Here is a 7,830-nt window from a genome sequence, read left to right on the forward strand (position 1 = left end):
AGCATCAACTTCCGCATCTCCCCGGTGAGCGACAGTTATTAAATCTCGCATTTCAAGAAATCATAAGTTGTTTCCAACTCAAAACAATAAAAATATTATTTTCTAGCTCACTGGGGCATTTTCGTCATTTTCTTTTTTTTTTTTTGAAATTTCGAAATCCGAAAAAATGTAATATGTAAGTGGAAACACATATTTCATGATTTAAATTAAATTTTGAAGTCTAAAACATTCGTTTAAAGTAAAATTATAGCTATTTGAATATAATAAAAATATTAAATAAAATATTCTATTTTTTTAAAACACAATATTTTCAAAGTCTTCCTAAAATAACTTTTGTAGCGTAAGAGTAAAATAAATTTATTCATATAGTAATAAAGATAATTAAAGTATGAAATTTCGTTTACAGTGACACGTGGGCCCCCAATTAACCAAGAAGGTGTAGAGCTACGAACCCTTACTTCCTATGATGCAACTCCGAGATTAATTCTCGTCTTAATCAACTATCAACAAACTGTCCTGAGCCTGAAAAATGGATAGGAAGAAGGGTGAGATTAAATAATCCCAGTGAGTAAACAATTACCATCAAAAGCATCTAAAGCCGAGTAGATGGAGACAATATAAAAACATTATATCTCAATAATGTTCATAACACGAAATTCGTTTCAATCTATACCAAATAATTTCTTTTCATCAAAATTTCCCCGACTTATAAATTTTTTTAAACTTGGCCCCTGCCAATATCATTCTCGCGGGTACCTTCGTCAAGGTATCCCACTGAGACCGCCAAGGCTGTTCAATGACCCATACCCATAAACATGTTTTCACATCTGACACATAGCCGTTCCTTGGCGTTGGCTGAGTCTCACTCTCACGTGGTGGCCCAAACGTGAGGTGCACTCAAATCATACCTCAGGAGATACTTCACCCAACATCTCCCCCCGGAGGTAAGTATATAATTGAGTTACCGTGCCCCTCTCATAGGCAGTCCACGGAAACCCCCACCACTGCAGTGACTGTTTAATATACCACCAGACCCATAAAAATTCCAGTAGCATAATATGGCGAATAAAATGTAATCCAGTCTACCGAGACCAATCCAAAATTGTTCATATATTTCATGCCAACCCCAAAAATTTAGCCATCATGCTACCATAGTGTCATAAGCCCCAATTTCAATAACATATAAAATCATAAATTTCAACACAGTCTCCATATACTCAATTTTCCCAAAACAATATTTGATTTTAAAACCAGTATAAATCTCATTTTTATTAAAAAAACATTTTAATTGGAAAACATAATATTTTCTAATTTAAATTCACCATTCAATAAAAGCATCAAACAAGTATAATTACTCTAGATATTTAAGACGATAAATTGTCCACTCACAGTTCTAGGAGTCGATGTACTCCTAATCTCAGTCTTCAAGCACAATGTTGGTACTTTTACCAGTGTAATTTGCTCACCACCTATCCACAATGTACAATACATAATTCACCACATCAATGCTTGACCATTATAAAATCAATTCAGGCTCGGTATATATGCATGATATGACATGCAACTTATCCGACTACCGCTTAAATGCGGTGCTAACCTAATTCGGCCTATTACTCGATTAAATTACTAACACGTCCAATTTAATCTCAAATTAATTTTTTTCAATTTCTATACCTCAATTGCACCCAAATTGACTTAATGTCCCTCAGTGTGGTGCAAATTATCAGTCCCGATAATAAATTACGAAAATACCCCTAATGGGTAAAAATTTGTATTTTTGCTCTGAAAATTTCTATTATTTTTCTAGACTCATAATTCATCATTATTCATCATAATTGCTCAAGTAAACATCAAGATCATCAGCCAATATTCCCCTAGAAAATTCAGCCAATAATGGTAATGGAGGAAAATAAATTCTTCTCTTGTTGTTTTGTTCCTAAATATGCTAAACTAACTTAAAACACTAACATAACTTAAAATCAAATTAATCTAACAAGTTTCTCTCTCCTAACCCATTTTTCCAGAATTGAATTCATCCTCAAATCACATGATTCAACCATGGAAAATGATGAGAAATGCATGAAAATGATAAATCTTAAGCTAAGCTTGAAAAATCATACCTTTAAACACTTGATTCCTTGAAAAATCACACTTTTTCTTTGAATTTTCTCACTCTAGGGTTTGTTCTTATTTCTCTCTCTCTCCTGCTGGTTTTGGCTGACCCTCCAAATGAAGAATTCTGGAATTTGCAAGCCTTTTAATAGGCTTAATAAAATATTATTATTTTATTTATTTTTTGAATATTTTATTATTTTATTTTTTCTAGCCATCTTTTTGACTTTCTTTTTCCACCACTCAATCCTCTTCACTTATCCATGTCTTCCATGAAATTTTTAGACTTTTCCAAAGTTTTGGTGGAGCAAATTTTTAAAAATTACACTTTTACCCCCGTAAAGTGAAAAATTACATTTTTACCCCAAAAATTGAAAAATTACCAAAATGCATAATTTTCACTCCTTATACTCATATCATGCTCCATTTAATCAAATTTGATCTAAATTCTCTCGAAAAATTCAATTTCGTCCTCGGGTGGTAAAATTACGATTTTGCCCCTAGATAGTGAAAATTCTGGTTTGACTCCGAATTGATCCTCGAACTCCGAATTACCATTTTGAGTCATCCTTGAACTGTGAAACTCTTAATTTCACCTTAAAATTCCTATTTGAACTAGTTCGAGGCTTAATCGACTCAATGATACCATTAGGGGCAATATCGTCTTTTAACGATTTCTCGAACTTCCTAAATATACAAACATTCTATCGAGCATGTGAATGACATTATAATTATTTTAAAAAGCAGGGTTTGACAACACTACCCCCCTTAAAATAAAATTTTGTCCTCAAAATTTCACTTATTAACTCAAAAAAAAGGCGGGGTATTATCTTTTATTCGATGCTCAACTTCTCCTGTTATCTCCTTTATAGGGAATCTTAATTCACTAAAAATCATTCTTTATTTTAGTTAATCACAATATCACCCCACATATGTGTATATGCTTTATAATCCCATTTATGCATCCAAGATCTCTCTTGATTTAATCATCGCATATGATGCAGTATCATAATTCCTCAGAGTCATCCCTTTGTCCTTAATCATCTTTCGTGCCTCTATATTGCTTTGTATCCTTCTTGTATTTCAACATCAATTTATTGCTTAAGATTTAAGTTCATTTGAACTTTGTATACCTCAAGTATTTTTGAGTTCTAATTTCCACAATATAGTAAGAAATTCTTACAACCATATTCCATATGAACTCATTTACTATATTATTCTTGAAACCTTTATTTACACGTCCATCACTTGGTATTTACATCCCCTATCACTATTTTACACCTTCGTCTAACTTTTCACTCACTTTCTCCAGATCGGGCTCGTGCTTCATCTTCCGTTACAGCGAAAACTCTTGTTGAAGAATGAGTCAATGGCCTCAAAGGTGGTTGTGCTGGGGTGTTGCTACCCATTTCAGATCGTACAGTTACCCCCTGCCTCGGGTGTACTCCAGAGGAATCTCTCCTCTGCATATCCGTATGAGTTAGTGGGGATGAAGCAGCTACTGTAGCCCGTCCTAACTGTGGGCAGTCACTCCTAATGTGGCCCGGCTGGTCACAATGAAAGCATCTTATGCCCCAACACTCCCCAACATGATATCTCCCACATTTTTCGCATTTATTTAAACCTCCAAAACTCTTCTCGGAAGTACTACTCATCCCAGACCTGTTAAATCTCGGAGGTCTCTGCTGTAACTGTGAAAGTGGGGGTCGAGGAGATATCACCGGAACAGAAACAATATTCTCAGAAGCGAATGTGTCCTTACCTCTTTTGGGCAGTTGACTAGAGGATACATTCGGGTTTCTCCTCTTTGCAAACTCAGCTCGCATTCTCCGATTTTCATTCGTGAGTTTTTCGGCCCTTAAAGCCATCTGTACAACTTCTTTATGAGGCTCCCGACCTGTCACAGTCATCTTCTCTCTGATCTCGTTACGGAGCCCTTCTTCAAAATAACTAGCTTGATCTTGCTCAGACTTCACCAGGTCTGGCACATATGACATCAGCTCATTGAAACGAGCCTCGTACTCTTCTATGGTTAAATTCCCTTGTTGTAAACTTAGGAATTCTCTCTTCTTCTCTTTTTGATGAAAGTAGGTGTAGTATTGACCGTCGAATTCTTGTAGGAAGTCTATCCAAGTCAACGAAGTAATGGAACGTGATTTTACCGAGCTCCACCATGTACGAGCCCTCTTCTCTAGTAATCTTGTGGCCACCATTAACTTCATATCATCATCCAATTTCATATCCACAAATGTCTCCGTTACCTGAGTAATCCAATCTTTAGCTGCGGTTGCATCCAAATCACCAACAAAAGAAGTGCAACCCAGCTGCCTAGCTTCCTTAAGCTTTTTGGAAATGGAGACATCTGGCACTGGTGGTGGAACAAGAGGTGGTGGTGGTGGTGGCACTGGAGATACTGTTGGGGGAACAGTATGAGGGACTCGACCAGCTTGAGCTTGGCCCATAATGACATTAAGAAAAGCTGTTAATGCCTGGACTGCCTCAAGAGACATGGCATGAACACCAGGAGTAGCAGTAGGTGGTGGAGGAGGTGGAGGAATCTCAGTAGGCTCAACAACAGGTGCTGCTCGAAAAGTAGGTGCAGCAGACTCCCTTTCCACGGGATCTGGCTGACTAAGTCTAGCACGACTTCTTCCCCTCCCTACTGACCTATAGAGAGGTGGACGCCCACGTCGATGAGGCATGGTACTCTACAATAAGAAATGGAATAGACTTAGATGACTTTAAATTCTATATGCAACTAACTCGATATAACCTAACTTAACTTGACTTACTTAACTTAACTTAACTTGGGCCACGCAGTGTCAGTGTGGATTTCTTAAAACAACTTTAAAATCAAAAACTTTGAAATCCAAAGCTTTAAATCAAAATCTTTGATCTTTAAACCATGCTCTGATACCAATCTAATTGTCACGACCCGAAACTCCCATCGGGCCCGTGACAACCGCCGCGACGTCCCGATAAGCACTCATTACCCCGAATGCCGATCGAAACCCCGCAAGGCTTAGCATCAACTTCCGCATCTCCCCGGTGAGCGACAGTTATTAAATCTCGCATTTCAAGAAATCATAAGTTGTTTCCAACTCAAAACAATAAAAATATTATTTTCTAGCTCACTGGGGCATTTTCGTCATTTTCTTTTTTTTTTTTTGAAATTTCGAAATCCGAAAAAATGTAATATGTAAGTGAAAACACATATTTCATGATTTAAATTAAATTTTGAAGTCTAAAACATTCGTTTAAAGTAAAATTATAGCTATTTGAATATAATAAAAATATTAAATAAAATATTCTATTTTCTTAAAACACAATATTTTCAAAGTCTTCCTAAAATAACTTTTGTAGCGTAAGAGTAAAATAAATTTATTCATATAGTAATAAAGATAATTAAAGTATGAAATTTCGTTTACAGTGACACGTGGGCCCCCAATTAACCAAGAAGGTGTAGAGCTACGAACCCTTACTTCCTATGATGCAACTCCGAGATTAATTCTCGTCTTAATCAACTATCAACAAACTGTCCTGAGCCTGAAAAATGGATAGGAAGAAGGGTGAGATTAAATAATCCCAGTGAGTAAACAATTACCATCAAAAGCATCTAAAGCCGAGTAGATGGAGACAATATAAAAACATTATATCTCAATAATGTTCATAACACGAAATTCGTTTCAATCTATACCAAATAATTTCTTTTCATCAAAATTTCCCCGACTTATAAATTTTTTTAAACTTGGCCCCTGCCAATATCATTCTCGCGGGTACCTTCGTCAAGGTATCCCACTGAGACCGCCAAGGCTGTTCAATGACCCATACCCATAAACATGTTTTCACATCTGACACATAGCCGTTCCTTGGCGTTGGCTGAGTCTCACTCTCACGTGGTGGCCCAAACGTGAGGTGCACTCAAATCATACCTCAGGAGATACTTCACCCAACATCTCCCCCCGGAGGTAAGTATATAATTGAGTTACCGTGCCCCTCTCATAGGCAGTCCACGAAAACCCCCACCACTGCAGTGACTGTTTAATATACCACCAGACCCATAAAAATTCCAGTAGCATAATATGGCGAATAAAATGTAATCCAGTCTACCGAGACCAATCCAAAATTGTTCATATATTTCATGCCAACCCCAAAAATTTAGCCATCATGCTACCATAGTGTCATAAGCCCCAATTTCAATAACATATAAAATCATAAATTTCAACACAGTCTCCATATACTCAATTTTCCCAAAACAATATTTGATTTTAAAACCAGTATAAATCTCATTTTTATTAAAAAAACATTTTAATTGGAAAACATAATATTTTATAATTTAAATTCACCATTCAATAAAAGCATCAAACAAGTATAATTACTCTAGATATTTAAGACGATAAATTGTCCACTCACAGTTCTAGGAGTCGATGTACTCCTAATCTCAGTCTTCAAGCACAATGTTGGTACTTTTACCAGTGTAATTTGCTCACCACCTATCCACAATGTACAATACATAATTCACCACATCAATGCTTGACCATTATAAAATCAATTCAGGCTCGGTATATATGCATGATATGACATGCAACTTATCCGACTACCGCTTAAATGCGGTGCTAACCTAATTCGGCCTATTACTCGATTAAATTACTAACACGTCCAATTTAATCTCAAATTAATTTTTTTCAATTTCTATACCTCAATTGCACCCAAATTGACTTAATGTCCCTCAGTGTGGTGCAAATTATCAGTCCCGATAATAAATTACGAAAATACCCCTAATGGGTAAAAATTTGTATTTTTGCTCTGAAAATTTCTATTATTTTTCTAGACTCATAATTCATCATTATTCATCATAATTGCTCAAGTAAACATCAAGATCATCAGCCAATATTCCCCTAGAAAATTCAGCCAATAATGGTAATGGAGGAAAATAAATTCTTCTCTTGTTGTTTTGTTCCTAAATATGCTAAACTAACTTAAAACACTAACATAACTTAAAATCAAATTAATCTAACAAGTTTCTCTCTCCTAACCCATTTTTCCAGAATTGAATTCATCCTCAAATCACATGATTCAACCATGGAAAATGATGAGAAATGCATGAAAATGATAAATCTTAAGCTAAGCTTGAAAAATCATACCTTTAAACACTTGATTCCTTGAAAAATCACACTTTTTCTTTGAATTTTCTCACTCTAGGGTTTGTTCTTATTTCTCTCTCTCTCCTGCTGGTTTTGGCTGACCCTCCAAATGAAGAATTCTGGAATTTGCAAGCCTTTTAATAGGCTTAATAAAATATTATTATTTTATTTATTTTTTGAATATTTTATTATTTTATTTTTTCTAGCCATCTTTTTGACTTTCTTTTTCCACCACTCAATCCTCTTCACTTATCCATGTCTTCCATGAAATTTTTAGACTTTTCCAAAGTTTTGGTGGAGCAAATTTTTAAAAATTACACTTTTACCCCCGTAAAGTGAAAAATTACATTTTTACCCCAAAAATTGAAAAATTACCAAAATGCATAATTTTCACTCCTTATACTCATATCATGCTCCATTTAATCAAATTTGATCTAAATTCTCTCGAAAAATTCAATTTCGTCCTCGGGTGGTAAAATTACGATTTTGCCCCTAGATAGTGAAAATTCTGGTTTGACTCCGAATTGATCCTCGAACTCCGAATTACCATTTTGAGTCATCCTTGAACTGTGAA

The 7,830-nt window shown here is 35.5% G+C and overlaps 2 long non-coding RNA genes across 2 annotated transcripts; both read right to left on the reverse strand.

Moving 5' to 3' along the window:
* Positions 1–343: 343 nt before the first annotated feature.
* On the reverse strand, positions 344–2,303 carry LOC148760367 (uncharacterized). Its single transcript, XR_016023201.1, has 3 exons — positions 2,121–2,303; positions 1,390–1,469; positions 344–522 (listed from the first exon to the last, which is right to left on the reverse strand). It is a non-coding gene; the product is annotated as an uncharacterized LOC148760367 (long non-coding RNA).
* A 3,088-nt stretch (positions 2,304–5,391) lies between these two features.
* Positions 5,392–7,439, reverse strand: LOC148760368 (uncharacterized). The gene is made up of 3 exons (XR_016023187.1): positions 7,257–7,439; positions 6,526–6,605; positions 5,392–5,658 (listed from the first exon to the last, which is right to left on the reverse strand). It is a non-coding gene; the product is annotated as an uncharacterized LOC148760368 (long non-coding RNA).
* Positions 7,440–7,830: the final 391 nt, after the last annotated feature.

The sequence above is a fragment of the Theobroma cacao genome, chromosome 10 (genome assembly GCF_053813885.1).
Source record: "Theobroma cacao isolate CCN51 chromosome 10, ASM5381388v1, whole genome shotgun sequence".
Lineage (NCBI taxonomy): Eukaryota > Viridiplantae > Streptophyta > Magnoliopsida > Malvales > Malvaceae > Theobroma > Theobroma cacao.